Source organism: Seriola lalandi, unplaced genomic scaffold (genome assembly GCF_002814215.2).
Source record: "Seriola lalandi dorsalis isolate HSWRI2012SDOR001 ecotype SW California unplaced genomic scaffold, Sedor1 jcf7180002054854, whole genome shotgun sequence".
NCBI lineage: Eukaryota > Metazoa > Chordata > Actinopteri > Carangiformes > Carangidae > Seriola > Seriola lalandi.
Window position 1 is genome coordinate 408,457 of NW_019525407.1, and position 15,867 is coordinate 424,323.

A 15,867-nucleotide genomic window follows, 5' to 3' on the forward strand; every position below is an offset into this window, starting at 1 on the left:
TCTCTCTCTCTCTCTCTCTCTCTCTCTCTCTCTCTCTCTCTCTCTCTCTCTCTCTCTCTGTCTCCCTCTCTCTTTCTCTCTCTGTCTGTCTGTGAAGGCTGCAAACTGTAATGCATCCAGTGTGAGAGCAGAGTTGGGCTGTTTGTATTATAATGCTAATTCTTTTTGATGTCAGCTCCCACCACTGTAGATTTTGATGAACTAAATTATCCAGATCTATTGCTGTTTGTTTGTTTTTTTTTTAAACTTATCTTAACATTTAAAGGGAACACTTCATTTGAGGAAATCTACATGTTTGATTTCATGAAAAGATGGATATCAATCTTGTGTGTGTGTTAAAATGAGACTATGGAGCTTTTAAAGTGATAGTTCGGGTTATTTGACATGGGGTTGTGTGAGGTACTACTCTAGAGTCAGTGTATTACTTGCAGTAGATTCAGATCAGCTCCCAGTTCAGAGAAGCTGCAGGAGCACCGGCACAGAGGCTCAGTGATGTGCTTCTGTGGACGGGGCTGTCTGCAATCACGTTTTAGCCAAGCAAAAAAAAAAATTCCCATAGAAACGTTTAGCTCTGTCTGACTCAAACAGCTGATCTGCAGAGTAATACAGTGCACACCATATGTGTAGGAATCGAGGATCAACCTCCTAGCCTGAAAACTGAAGCCAATGCTGAAGAACCAAAACCTGCAGATCTTCTAATGACCACTAGAGTCTGGCTCCAACAGTGAGTCAATCCCCATAGACTCCCATGTTAAAATGTTCAACTTTACAGCAGAAATAAACATGTTTATAGCCTGGTACAAAAAATGGTGTTGGTCTCTAGAGCTAATTTCCTCCTTCATGACAACTGTTCAGGGATGAATTTCCATTTTTATTAAGACTGGTGACAGGTGGGTGAACATATGCTTGCCACAAGCTGGGGTTGTGCCAATGGCGGATGACATTTCTGATCAACGATCATCAGATCGATCGCTGATTGCTCATGCCTTTGCAAATGTCAAGATGATATTTGACTTGTTTTCCCATTAATTATTTGCAGTATTTAATTAATATTGAATGTAATTGCCCCATCACAGTTTCACGTACATAACTACGCTGTGATTTAAGAGTCTAGAAGATGGACAGACGGACAGAACACGTCATTTAGTTTGGTTTGTAGGTCAGGTTGTGATGACAGTTTTATTTTAACAAAGCCATAAAATCTATTTGTCATCCTAATGTCATCACTCGGGATAACCATGAAAGAGAGAGAGAGAGAGGTGGTTGCTCCTTTTTCTCTCTCACTCATAGGGTAACGTAAAATAGTGTAATTTTGCTGACCTCATCCACAGCAGCTCATCACTGAGCCTCTGTGCTGGTGCTGCTTCTCTAAACTGGGAGCTGATCTGAGTCTACTGCAGGTAATACACTGACTATAGATAAGTACCTCACACAACCCCAAGTCTAATAACTATCACTTTAAGAGAAGAAGTAACATTTATCCATTGTTATATAAACCCCTAGTAACTCTTAAAATCTTCTGCCAGGCATGATCAGGGTTAAGATTTTAAGAACTTTAAGTCTGAATTTAGTCCACGTCTCTGACTGCAGATGTATCGACAGTCAAACTAACAGCAATCAGTAGAGGCTGATTAGTCTCTGGGTCTTGTCAGAGTCAGTTACTGTGACAAATTGTTTTGTCTTCGGGTTTCCTGACATTGACACAGGACCGCCTCCCATGAGGCTTCACCTCTGACACCCAGGCACGTGTTGGTGTCTGGCGATCCTGTCAGGCGTCTCCTTTTGGGGTCAAAGGTCAAAATGCTGAGATTAAAAAAGAAAGGGCAAAATGGGACAAAGAGTGGGGGAAACCTATGAGAGGCATGGAGGTGTATTTGATATTAATCGCCACAAACTCATCCAAACGAAATCCTGTGTACGTGTAGAGGAAAAAGTGCTCAGAATGAAAATGTATGTGTGAGCTGCGCTCTGAATCCATAAAAAAAGAAATCCTACTGAGCCTCCCATTGCTGAATTAATTCTGCAAAGCATTGCTCCGTGTTCGACTAATCAGTGAAGGGTCTGTGGTAATAAGTTATACATACAGCACAAGCATTCAGCACATCAAAGGCAACTTTCTCATGTCCTTCATCTTATTGTCTTTAAATGTGCTCTTGATCATTGCCAGCACGGCAGCATCACTGGCCTTTCTGTGGACCACTTTCTGTGGACATGCCCCCTGGCAGTCGCAGAGCATGCTCCCAGCATGAAGCCATGGTTAGCAAGTGGGGCGAGCCTGCTGGTCTTTTAAGTCAGGACCCTTAGAGGGATATCCGGTGATGACTAGAGATTCAACCATCAAAACATTGTTTTCATTATTAATTTCATACCTGCTTTAATAAGTTCCCAAACAATTGGTACCGGGGCTGCAACTAATTATTTTCATCACCAAGCAATTAATGTTTTTAACCACTTCATTGTCAAGTCAATAAAATATCAGAAAATACATCTTCCTCTGGCATCTTCAGATCTCAGCTGGTAGATGCTAACTGGTTTACCAGCTACCATCTCTTAGCAGGCGCAGATACATACCAGTTACTGCTCCTGTTGCTACCAGCTGCCAGTTCCTGCTAAAATTAATTAGCTTATAGAAAACTAGTTTTTGGTTTACAGTTCAGGGATGGCTCTGCCTAGCTTCTCAATGTCTTAAAAATATCTTTAAGAAGAATGTGCACATTCTCTTACAGACCTATCTCCAGTAAGATGCATGTTTTGTTGTTCTGCCATTTGCTGCTATTTTTGCTGCCATTTTCTTCAATATCTGATGTTTGATCAGGGCAGTTGACAATCACAGGGAATACTACTCAACCTGAGAAGACAGTTGTGTAATGCCTGTGTTATGTCTGACAAAATAAACCCTGATGATGTCATCCGGAGTTATCTCAGTTTGGACTAGAAAACAATCTGGGATCAGTTTGAGTTTGAAAACTACAAATTTCTGATGGAAAACCCAAGTTACAAATTGGGGATGTGGCCTTTGAAAGAAGGTGTTAATCTTGCATGGATGATGTGCCGCTGCATTCGTCATGGGAAAAGTAGGAAAGTGTTTTTGGAATTTGACACAAGATATCTAAGCTTTTATTTCACTGTGTGGCTGGAACATCTACGGATAAAGTAGAATAGTGTGCAGCAGGCCAGGAATTTCTTCATTTCAGTGGCAAGCCCATGCCTACAAATAAATAACCTGACTTTGTGATAAGAAAAAACGAGAAAATAACACAAATGACATGAAAATCATAAATTATTCACTTTTTAATATAATTAAAAAGACATATTTTAAGATGCAGTCCAATATTATATATCAATTTACCAGAATCTATAAATATGTAAATATATTTCATTTCAGAAAAGCGTATCACTCTCAGCAGATGAATGTAAGAACAGTTTTCAAGTATCAAACTCACATAAATCATTTATCACAGTAAAGTTATGAAAGTTTTCATGGGCCTGACCATGTCCCATCGACAAGGACTGGAGCTTGTCAAGCTGTCCTTGACTCAGCTTCTACCATTCTGAAATCAGTTATGATATTGCAGCATTATAAGCATGCACAGACTTGTGGAAGCTAAACTTATTAAGCCCTGGGAGGCAGCAGTAGCAAGTAGACGAGCAAATTACTCTGGTTTATCATCTCTGTGTGAGATCTGCAGTAACTTTGAGACGTGTGAGACAGAATATTGTTACAGGAGTAGAGCAGCGCCTTTCAGGAATAGATCAGTACACGGTTGTGTGGGTAGCTTGTTAGAGAGAGAGGGAGGAAGAGAGAGAGAGAGAGAAAGAGAAAGTGGTAATGCTGGCAACCGGAGCAGAGAGTTAACTAGTTGGTTAGAGGTTAGCAGCGTAGTATATGCGCACAACCAATCGAAGCTGCAAGGACTGCTGCAATAATATTTTTTAAAGCAACCTCGATATTTTGACAGTAGCATGGGCACAAAGGCCATAGTGGCTGTAGGGCATACAATATTTTCAGGGCATCATTGCCAGAGGGAGGGGCAGCCTTGAAATTCCTACCCTGGTGTTCAGTTTTATTTATTTATTTAGTTGTTTTTACTTTTTAAATTAGTGCTGCATTTGAAACACGACAGTGGCAATCTTAGGCAATAATGTGAACAATGTAGTCTTCACATTCTGACTAACAAAAATAACACATCAGGAAATTAGCCCCAGACTTTTGGACCCCACTGTATACATGTAAGTGGTAGCAGCTTCAGTCAAAGCGCGATACTACTTTGAAAACTGTAAGTGAAGTAAAATTCCAGGCTTTAGTTAATGTCGTTCCAATAACATGGATTACACCTTTAAGTGTGGAAAACAGCTGAAAGCCTAATCTTTCTCTGCAGTGATCTAATTGCTGAATTTGTGGGTTATACCTCTAATACATGAGCATTTCTTCTCTCTTTAATCATCCATATGAGATCAGTAATTAGGTTTTTGAGGTAGGAGTGATGAGCATTTTCCAAAAGCCTGAGGAAAAAAGAAAGAGAGAAACATCTTTTCCAGTAAAAGCAATTAAGCTTGAGAGCATTCTTTTGTCTTTGTACTTCCTCTGTTGTGCCTCGGTGCCTCGGCGTGGTTATGGAGAAACAAAACAAAGTGCAGAGAGGGTGATGGGATCATTTGTAGAATGGACTGATTGAAACAGTCGAGAGAGGAGAGGATCCGCCGCTCTGATTGCGAACGACGTCTCCCGTTTAAGGATTCACAGCTGACTTCATTCGGAAGAGTCGCTCCTTTTTATCTGCTCGTTTCTGCTCGCTCTGACTTCATACCTAAAACACCAGATGTGAGCCAAACCTCACAGATTCAACAGGACACAAACACAGCAATGCTTCATGGGAAGTCTGTTAGAGCATGATGTTCAGGTAACGTGTCCCCAAGGGTACTGATGGGGATGTCACCTAGATAAATGTCCCCATTTACTGTCCTTCCTCCCTCTATTCAGCTGGGACATGGGTGCACAGAGGGTGCAGTGTGGGTGCTACAGAGAATAAGTGGATGGATGGGGGTGGGGGTGTTTCATGGTGCCTTTGGTGTCTCTGCTGAGCCGAATCTAGCCAGCAGAAGTGGGTGAGTCATAGCTTAACCACATTAGAGCGGGAAGACTGAGGAGAAGCTTGTAAGAAGTGTTTAATCTCAGTCAGGAGACAGAGAGGGAGAGAGAGGGGAAAGATAAGTGGAGCTGCTAAGTGGACTTGCCACGAAATTCAATGCTATTATCGCCACTTCTTTACATTGCTCACATTTCAGTCAGTGGGTTTAAATGCCTTTAATTGTAAGCTTTCTGCAGGAGTAACCTAATTTTTACCATGGTGTACATTTGCAACCATGTTCCCATAATCAGAGGAGGGAATTATGGGTCACAGATGGATTTTTGCAGGAGAGACCATTTCATGACCATACATCCTCGACTGGAGTTTACATGTTCATGACAGATACACTTCAAACAGGGAGAGTACTCTTCTTTTAGCTGTGTAAAATAACAACTTTGAAAAACAAAAGTAAAATGAAAATGAGAAGGTCTCCTTAGCTACACAGCACATTTGTAAAATGTAACATTTGCACACAAAGGACAAAGAGTCTGCATCAGTGTACAGTGTTGCAGTAAATCACCAACGTGGAAACATGCCAGCACTGCTTCAACAAGACTTCGGGACGAGTCTGCAGCAATGCTAGTGGCCTGTGAGCTAAATGCTAACACCAGCATGCTAACATGCTCACAGTGACAATGGTAATATGCTGATGTTAAGCAGATATAATGTTGACCATGTTTTCCATCTTAGTTTAGCTTGTTACCATGTGAAAGAGTGATAACAACAGTCTCTAAAGTGAGGACACCGTGTTTCTCATTCAAACACTGCACTCGAGTTCCTTTAACATCTGCACACCACATATAATATATGAGTCTGGTAAACTGTAACTGTTTGGTGGAGGCAGTAACTATAGTTCTCACATTAAAGGACCCCAGACATGTGCAGCAGGATCGACGTCTCATCAAGGATTTCAGTTTTCATTTTTGCTAATTATGCTCACTGGGAGAGTCGGTTTGTTGATGGGCTCCAGGGAGTGCGGTTATTTCTCCTGGTAATAAAGGGTTTTCATATATAAATGTGTTTTTCCTTTTTTGTGGGTGTTGTATTCAAAACCATCTCTGCACCTTTCATAAGAGAGATGCAAGCAGGGTGCTAACGACAGGCATATGGAACTTGTATTGTGAGGCACGTACTGACCTCTAATTGGAAACAGATTAACAGTGGAGGCCCAGAGCTTCAGCCCCGCACTGAAAGAGTGATTTATCAAACATCATCTCTGGGAACAATAGTAAGGAAGGTGGTGGGGATGGGATAAATGACAGCAAGGGACAGAGCTGTGGCTGAATGCCTTAGACCAAGTGCTAACTCAGGGCGTTTTCACACCTAAAGGTGGTTTGCTCTGGTCCGATTCAGTTGATGAGTAGTAAGTAAACACAGGAAGAAGGGAAGGGAACCGTGTAGCTCAAACTGAGTTCACAGCAAAAACGATATGCTCCAGAGTTTGTTTGGGACCACACCGAGACCACCTCCTCGACAGGGTCTTGGTGCGATTGTTTTGGTCTGCACCCGAGTGAGATTACCGTTTTCACATCTGCCCACACGAATCGTACCAAGGGGGAAAACGAACCAGGGTTCGGTTCTAAAAGCCTGTGTTGGTAGAGTCTGGTAAAGGGAGACCTGGTGGCCGTGGCAACCTCCATGTGTCTTTTATTTTATCGTTTCTTTTTTATTTATTCAGTTGTTCAAAAGAACCCAAATGAATTGTCTTCACAGCTGACAGGTCGAGGCCAGTGACTCAACGGCGGAACCTCAGATAGTCGAGGTCAGTGGGTAAAATACAACAACGACTTCTTAGAAATGCCTCCCCATTCAAAGCTCTCTGGTCTGATGGTGATGAATTTCATTCCTCGACTCACCCTTTTTTTCTTTTCTTTCTCTTGAGTCATAATATTATGTCATTTCTCCGTATAAACGGGAAAAATAAATGCAGAATGGACTGTCAGGGGACTTCCATAAGCAGCTTCTCAAATGGCAGCAGCGCTCCGTCCTGATAACCACGCTCCAGTGGTTTTGTGCACTTCAAGAGAATATCCACTGCTGTGAAGTCCCCTCACTCAGCATGAATCACTGTATCCTGGCTTACTGCCTGCTCAGACTACTTGCAGCAGTATAGAAGGTGCTTCCAGATGCAATTTGCCAATTGCTGCTGAGGCATCAGTGACTAAGCTGAACAAAAATGTAGCCCACATTCTCCCACCCTCTGCTGCCTGGTATTGTGATTCTCATGTAAATTACCTCATTTACTCTCATCATACAGTATCAGCAAGTGCAAGCATAAGCAAATCTGTCACAGTATGGCTCCTTCATGTAACAGCGTGCGTCTCTTTCTACAGTACAGGACAATACAGGTGCATTATCTTCCCTGTCCTCTCTGCTGCATTACCCATGACGATGCCTTCAAGGCCGTCTGGCACTGCAAATGCCATTTTGATAAAGTGGTGCCAAGTGCAGAGGTTGGGCTGAAAATCCAAAGTGTGCTTTATAGGATGTGAAGGATGGGAGAGGGAAAGGAAGGGGAATGTTCACATTAATAGACTTCTCAAGTGAAGTCCTACACTGACTTAAAGTTCTAATCTGTAACTTTTCCACATTCAAATGTCTAAAAACAACTCGACCTATGTTCTACATGTTGTTGAGTTGTGTTCTTACATTATGACAAATGTTTCCATCAATTCTCAAACTGGAGAAATCTGTGATATTAATCATGGTAACGCTCCGTGTCATTGGTGGCCTCTCAGTGACATCACATCCTCTGTGATCATGTGTCAGTGTGTTTGTTTGACAGAAGCTCAACATTGACTTTTATCTAGTTTTAAGCCACATACACTTTTGACACCTTGGTGGTTTTCAGCTCTATATTTGAAGCAGATGAAGGATTTTAGTCGTCGGACGTCTGGATCTGAAGTTATCAGAGAAACAAGCTGAGGAAATGTTAGACAGCTCAGCTCCCAGCTGCTGGAGACGTCCTGTACTTTGTCACTGAAGAGCGTCAGTGAATCTCTGGTTTTAATCCCCTGGTGTGTTTGTTATGGAGAGGAGGACACCTCTGTGGACAATTCAGCTGCTGGTAAAAACCTGCTGAACGTCTGGTTCATAAGTTATCAGAGAAACAATCAGAACAAAGGTTAGCATCAATCTCAGCTCCAGCTCTTCCCTGAGTCTCTGTCCTCCGTACAGCGTCGCTCAAACACTGACTTTAAATGTCAAACTGCTTCATTCAGTGTTTTTAATGGTTAGAATCACTGGGTCTGTTTGATTTCCTGAACCACTGACACTGAAGGAATCCAAACTGGTAATGGTTGTGAAGATAACAGCTCCCATGATCCCACGCTGTCTTTATTGCCTCTGTGCCAGCAACAGCCAGCGCCAGAGGAATACTGTTTTCCAGGTTGTCTGTCAGTATGTCCGCCCAATTCTCATGGACATGATACCTCAGAAACACCTTGATGGAAATTCTTCAAATTTGGCGCAAACATTCACTAGGACTCGAGGATGAACTGATTTGATTTTGGGGGTCAAAGGTCACGATTAACCTCACAAAACACGGTTTTGAACTTGTGATCACAATATCTCTGTAAGGCTTTGAGGGAATTATTTCAAATTTGGTAAAAACATTCATCTAGACTCAAGGACAAATTGATCAAAATTCGATGGCTAAATGTCAATATTTGATGATATTGATGTGACGATATTTGATGACTCTGGATAAACGGATGTAATCTGAAACTAGTCTGAGTGGAGGAGGCAGACAAGCACGACGAGGTGTTTCTAGTTACTACTTATTGTTTTGATTGAGTGACTCCTGGAGGGAGAAGTCACAGACTGTGTCTTTAAAGTACCAGTTCACACAAATTATAAAAAAAGTTATATCTTCTTCACATTCAGGGGTATTTAGCTGTGGAGGATAGTTTTGTTTTTATATGCTCATGACTCGTGACCTTTATTTAATGACTAGAAAAATGGGAGTGGCTTTCCTTAACAAGGTGTTAGGGCTCACCAGCAGAGAAAGAGCAAGTAACCCACTCACCAATGAGGAGCTTTGACTACAAGTGCTGCCTCTTTGTGTTGAAAAGACGCAGTTTGATCTGATCTGGATTCCTTCTAGACCCCCCTCCCTTTAAAGGTTGTCTACACTGGAAGGAGACTGGAACACCACAGAGGGATTACATATCCCATCTGACCCGAGAATTATTATCTCATGTCCCCACAGATGGAGCTCCTCCACCAGTCATTGTTGATGCTCGCAGCATTGAACAGCTGCATCTCTTCCTGTTACTTTGGATAATCTTCAGATGTTGCTGTCAGGCGTTTTTCGTTCAGACTTCTACTTTGGTAGAAAGTGTCCACAGCAACAGTTTCCTCTCTTTGGTCTATAGTGGTGTCACGAGCCTGTCAACCCTAACACCATCCTGCAGACGTGGCGACTTGTTTCCTCTTTCATGAGTGGTGCCCAGTGTGGTTGACACGTCTGCTGCTGTCATCCCAAGTCCAAGAGAACTTGAGCAGTTATCCTTTTAGCTGTCATTTTCTGGAGGCATCCGCAGCTGAGGAGCACTCACACTAACGGACTCGCTGTTAAAAATCTCTTTTTTTCCGACTGTGCGACTGTCACCACCACTTTCATCACTTCAGGGCCACGAATGTCTTGAAAAGACGGTGTCGTAGTAGCGAGTAAACATTTCCACAGCCTTTTTCTATCAAAACAGTGTTTCCTCAAAAGTTGCCTCACAACTGTCCTGCAGCTTCTCTGTATCTGTATTCTCTATATCATTCTACAGTGCATTCTGCAGTCAATAAAGCCGGGCTTTGATGCAATCAGGCCATAGCAGATGGTCATAAAGCCTTTGTCCAGGGTACACCTGAGACTCCCTGAGCTTTATCATCCATAACCACTGCTCTGCTGTAAAAGCAGGGAGAATACACAGATAGATGGCACTGAGGTGTTGCCTGGTCTCTACAAAACAGCTGCAGTGAAGCAGAGTGGTCATTTTTAAAGGATGATGCGAGGCCAGAGAGAGGTCAGAATTGATGACCTGTCCATGTGTGGAGCAGATGGGAGCGTCTGACTTTCCTTTATTCTTTTTTTTTTTTGCATCATAGCTCACATGCTCATTGTCTCAGCATCACAGAGCTGTGTCATGAAACTGCATTTACCATTCTAAAGCATAAAAATGGGATTGCACTTGTTGAAACTGCAATATGTCAGGTGGTATTTATGACGCCTTGCTTTTAACCACTATAAATTAGCTTCAACGCTAATGGTGGCCCTCTCTCAGCAGTAATTTTAACACTAGTCATGGCAATTACCTTTTCTGTGATAAATCAAAAGCTGCCATCTCCTGCTAATTCCCTGCTCTTTCATTAAGAAAGATGGGGAGGCTTAGATTGTTATGGTCGCTCAAGACCTGATCTTTAACCCACTCTGGACAACATTTGGCACACATTCTTTGGGATGCAGCTAATAACCCCAGTGAGTGATACTCTGGCAGAAAGACAAGTTTGCCTCATGCTTCATCACTCCTGTCAGCGGAGTGGTGGTGTTGTAATGAATTGCAGATTTTCCCAACCTTGTGTCTCTGTGGCAGTGCTGCAGGTTGCACAGATGATTGAAAACTCAGACACATTCTCCACAGGCGGATACGGCTCAATCCTCCGTCTTATCGGCGGACACTTGCCTTCTTCCTTACTGCTCCCCACTTGCTAGTTGGGCTCCAGGGGACATCTGTGTGTCAGCCAATCACTGATGAGCCTGATCGTCAAACCCCACAGTCTGGCAGTCTGGCCGTCTGGCTGTCCAGCCCTGATTCGGACTGACAGCATCTGTCTACCTCAGTGTTTGACTTCCTGCAGAAATCCGACATGTCAGGACACATCCTGCTCCTGTATATGTCCCCTGGCTTGTCTATAACACACCACATCACTGCTCTGCTTCATTTCATCCAGAGTATCAGTGATGTGCAACTTCACTCTTCACAAGAGAGAGCTCAGATTTCAGTTCAAACTGAGTTCATACTCCCAAAAAGTGAAATAGTTCAGATGTCCAAAGGTGTTTTTTTTCCAGGGTTGTCGGCACTTGTACGTGATATATCAGTAACACCTTGACGGAACGTCCTCATATCACACTGATTAGATTTTGGTGGTCAAAGGTCAAAGTTCAAGGTCACAGTGATCTCACGTTCCCTCTACTTCTGGCACTCTGGGACCTCACAAAACACGTTTTTTAACCATAACTCACAAATTCAGACACTAATTATGACACAATTTAACTCAAATTTGCATAAGGACAAAATTAAGTGATAATGTTTTATATCTAAAAGGTTAAAGTTCAACTTCACTTTGACATCATAATGTTCTATAAAAACACTTGTGGCCATTATTCAATGCTTTTAACAATTGATAATAAATTTAATTTAAATTGAAAATAAATGCTAAGGCCTGGCTGCTGTCAATTTACATCACATGATGAGCTTTCACCTGAGGTCATCCGTGATGTGCCCTAACGGAGGTGCAGCTGCGACCCGGGACAGATACTCAACAGGAGACATATTAGCATTTCATTTCCCTCTCAGAAGGAGGAGCTCTACCTGGCAGGAAAACTGGGTTTGCAACAGTTTAATGTGTGCACTGTTTTGCTGTATTTTACAAGAGCAAGTGAGAACGTTGTGTATTTGCACTTTCCACAGTACGAGCAGACGTTCGGAGACAACTAACGACACAGTAGAACAAGCATGAGCAGGTTTTAACAGGCTATCTGTGCGGTTTAGTTTCCTGCCCTGCTCAGAGTGGAAAGTATTTATTTAACTAATTATAGCTGTAGACGAAGCAGGACAGATTCTGGACCAGCGCTGTGGCTGTGGAGCAAACTCCTGGCAGTAAAGTAACATCCAGTCCCATCCACTCATCGGTCAGATTGATGCTACTCTTTGATGTTTGATAGGTGATAATCAATGATGTGGTTTGTTGTAAGATTCCGTACAGGTTGCTATAATTCAACAGGTTATGCTGTAAATTGTTAGCCAGTGCAGGAGCGCTGCTCAGCCCTCACTTCAAAGTGCTGAAGATGAGCTTGTCTGCCTGACAAGGTTTCTAATCGGAAAGAAATATATGCCGGGGCGAAGGGGATTCTTCCTGCCGCTTCCCAAAGTCTCCCTCTCTACCTTTTCACTAGCACCCTTACTGACCTGTCCTAACGATACCAAAACACTAACGACAGCTCCCTTCTATAATTGCAACAGTTGTTAGAAATTGCTGGAAAATACTTTAAGCTGGAAGGACACTTTTACTGTGAGGGAAATGTTAATTTCTGAGTCTTGACCTTCATCTCTGGACCTGACTTAGTCACACACAGGCTACTGGCACACAGAAGCTTATAGACTTAACACAACGGGGCGAGGGAATCCTCACTTTAAATTACTTAGAAAAAGCTAACAGCAATAACAGTTAAACTGATTCAAATGTTAAACAGCAATATCTGTTTCTTGCAATGATGTAACAACTCAATCTACCAGTTCACACTAAAGTGAAGGTCCAGGTCCCTCACCTCAAGCAACTACACAGATTCAAAAGTTATAAATGTACAATACAACAATTGTTTTCATGATAAAGTTACTCTTTCCCTTTATTCAATCCAATAGTACAACTCACAACCTCCATTATTATCCATTGACAAGTGCTGCTCCAGTCCCACTGTTGAGGCCCTCAGGCCTCGATGGTGTCCGTTGACCAGCACCCCAGGCCTTTGCCTTTTTTTTTTTTACATACCCCTGTTTAACTTTGAGCACCTTCCTCTCTAAAGGTCTCTGCACATGTCAGTCACAATCCATCACCAGCTAACACGTTGAAGATCTGCGGCTGGATTTTCATAAATTCATTAGAGACGAGTTTCCTCGTATCCGCTCTTATTTCCCCCTCTTCTCTACATTTTTTTTTTTGTGTTCTGTCTCATCACACGTCGGCTTGACACTCCCGATTTGTCTTCCCCGAGACGTCAGCCGCTGGGAGCAACCTTGACATATTAGGACATTAAATCTGAATCAGCACCTGTCGCCCGCCGTAAAGTGCTTCCACATTTCTCTGTTTTCTCAAGCGCATCAAGGAAAATACAATTTCACCCGCAGTTGTCTGTCTCGTCACATCCACTCTCCTGTCCACCTTTCTCTCCCCTTTTCTGTCTCTTGTTATTCCTCCTCTTTTATAACCCAGTATTCTAGTGGTTTATGTTCTTCCAATGTTATTATTTCAACTGTACGGCCTCTAACAAATCACTTGTGTCCGTGGCAGCTTTGTTAAGGCGAACAGGATGTTTATTCAAGCATATCTTGATTGTGATGTTTGAGGACATATCGTCTGAAGTGAACGACACTGTGACACATCTCAGTAGAGAAATGAAGGGTAATATAAGCAGTAACAGTGTGTTTGTCTGTGTCCTGATGCCCCACTTTCCTGCCTGAATGTCATTTTACCAGGATTGAGGGCTGCATTTAGAGCAATAGATAAAATTTTAGTTCCTTTTTTTCCTCCCCTCTCTTCTCTGTTCTCTGCCATCTCATCGTCTCATCTGCTCCCCACTCTGTTTCAAAGTAATTATTCCTCATTAATCTACAATAGCTCCCTACCAGTCTATTAATCCAAAGGTCTGGATGGCAAAATGAGCTCTCTTATTAACTCAACATCATTATTCTTGCCATATAAGGCGCTGGGGCAGCTGATTTTCTACAACAACCCCCACCCAAACCCCAAATTAGCCTTATTAGTGGCATAACGTCTTTCCATTGCCCCCTGACTCCTCTCCCCTGCTTTTGTAACATTTTTCAGCTGCTGTTTTTTTTAATGATTTTCACATGAGCAACCACAAAATCCTGTGTCCAGCAGATGCGGATACTCAGCAAGTAACATGTATAGTTGTTGGTTCTGCACGAACAAGAGAAGACTGCCCCAGTTTTTTCGCAAATTTCCGACACAAATCTCACTGATATAATTTGTTCATATGTCTGAATGCTTTAACAAAGCTGACACGTATAACCACCTAGTCATTTCCATCTGTTGACACCCTGGGTCTTTAACACCAGATGGATGGAGGGAAGGAGCCTCCATGGTAACAGGCCCTTGGTGGTGAGGGTAATGAGGACAGAGAGATGTGTACAGTCAGCATCTATATGTTGAGATGTGTTTCTGGGCAAGAGGCCCGGTCCCACCGATCATTAAGTCCTGCTAATGAAAGACTATGAATATGTAATAGAGAGCTCCGTGTCAAACAGAGATGTTTGTTCCAAGGAACACACGGGGAATGATGATGTAATTTTTTGATGATTTATCATTCAGCAAAATCAGTCTTTAGTATATTTTCATATCACATCAATCAATTATAGATTTTTACCAGTTCTGTCATTCTGTTATGAGTCAGAATGATACAGTCAAAGCTGCACTAACCACTGCTTATAGCGGCAAACCAGAGAAAATTCCCACTGACTCTAAAGCCCCTTTTCCACTGGTTAAAAAACCTGCTAAGACCCGCTAACATCAGGCTTTTGACGTCTTTCAGAGCACAGACACTGTAGACACACCTGTCACCTGTCCAGCACGGTGCTGTTCAACCGGAAGCACCGCGGCTACACCGCGCTCAGGGATGAAAGAGTGAGCTGCAGCCCCGAATTAGGCAATTTTGTGATTGGCTGGAGAGCTAAACAGTGGGTTTTACCAGCACTGAAGCCCCAGAGACTTTGGACATCATAACATCTTGGAATATATCATTTAAATCTGATAGTTTCTTGCAATAAAGTGGTGGTTGCTTACAGTCCTCATGTTTGATTTGTCTGAATTCAACATAAGCAGGTGAATCCAGGATGAGTTTTGAATCTTGTATAGATTCTGAAAACAATGGCTGCCTGAACGGAAGGGAAATCAATATGCAAACTTCTGGTATGCTGCTTGGAAAAATGGTTAGCAGTGAGGATTGTATAATATTATAATGTTTAGAATACATTAAGTTACTATTGTTGTCAAAAAGGAAAAAAAAGGCAGACGGACGGTTCTAAATTTGCTTTGTTTATTATCATCACTCACTCATTAGGAGCAGATCTGAGCTCAGCGCTCTGTGTGGTTCCTCCACTTACACCCAGATGATCCAGCCTCTCAGTGGGCCTCTGCACAGCAGGCCTAGCGGGCCCTCACTCTATCCACAAGTGAGTCTCTGAGATAAGCACTGAGCTCTGGCTGCTAACACAGCCATCAGCGCTAGATCTGTCCACGTCCTCCAAGTGATCCTGGGTTAAACACCGCACACAGGCCGGCGAGGAAGATGAAAACACTTGCCAGCTCACCGCAGAGAAATAGCTCACCCCTGCTATGCCACTCCATTTTCTCCAGCTGCATCAGAGCACTCTGGGAGAGCTGATTGCTGAACGGCTTGGCAGGGCTTCAGGGTGGGTATGTGTTTCATTGGGTGTGTGTCCATTAGTGGTTGATGTCCCACTGCGCGAAGGAGTAAATCCTCTCATCCTTAACCAGGCTGACGTGCTAGCTCATCATTGTCTTTCATCAAGGCCTCTCCTTTCCGGCTCCCTCCTGTTGAACCCTCAGCCCTCGGCTAAATGCTGCAGCATTTCTTTTCCTCTGTGCCTTTGGACTACTTTTCCAAATTAGCCCCAGAAAGCTGTCAGAAGCTACACACCAGAAACGGCAAATGCAAATATGCAGTATGTTACATTTGCATTCTGTAACCTCTACTTACTCCTCAGAT

General features: G+C 42.8%; 1 protein-coding gene across 6 annotated transcripts in view; it reads left to right on the forward strand.

The window, feature by feature from the left end:
• sorcs2 (sortilin-related VPS10 domain containing receptor 2) overlaps nt 1–15,867 on the forward strand; it is a 318,859-nt gene that overhangs the window by 138,233 nt on the left and 164,759 nt on the right. The gene's annotated exons all lie outside the window — the stretch shown is intronic.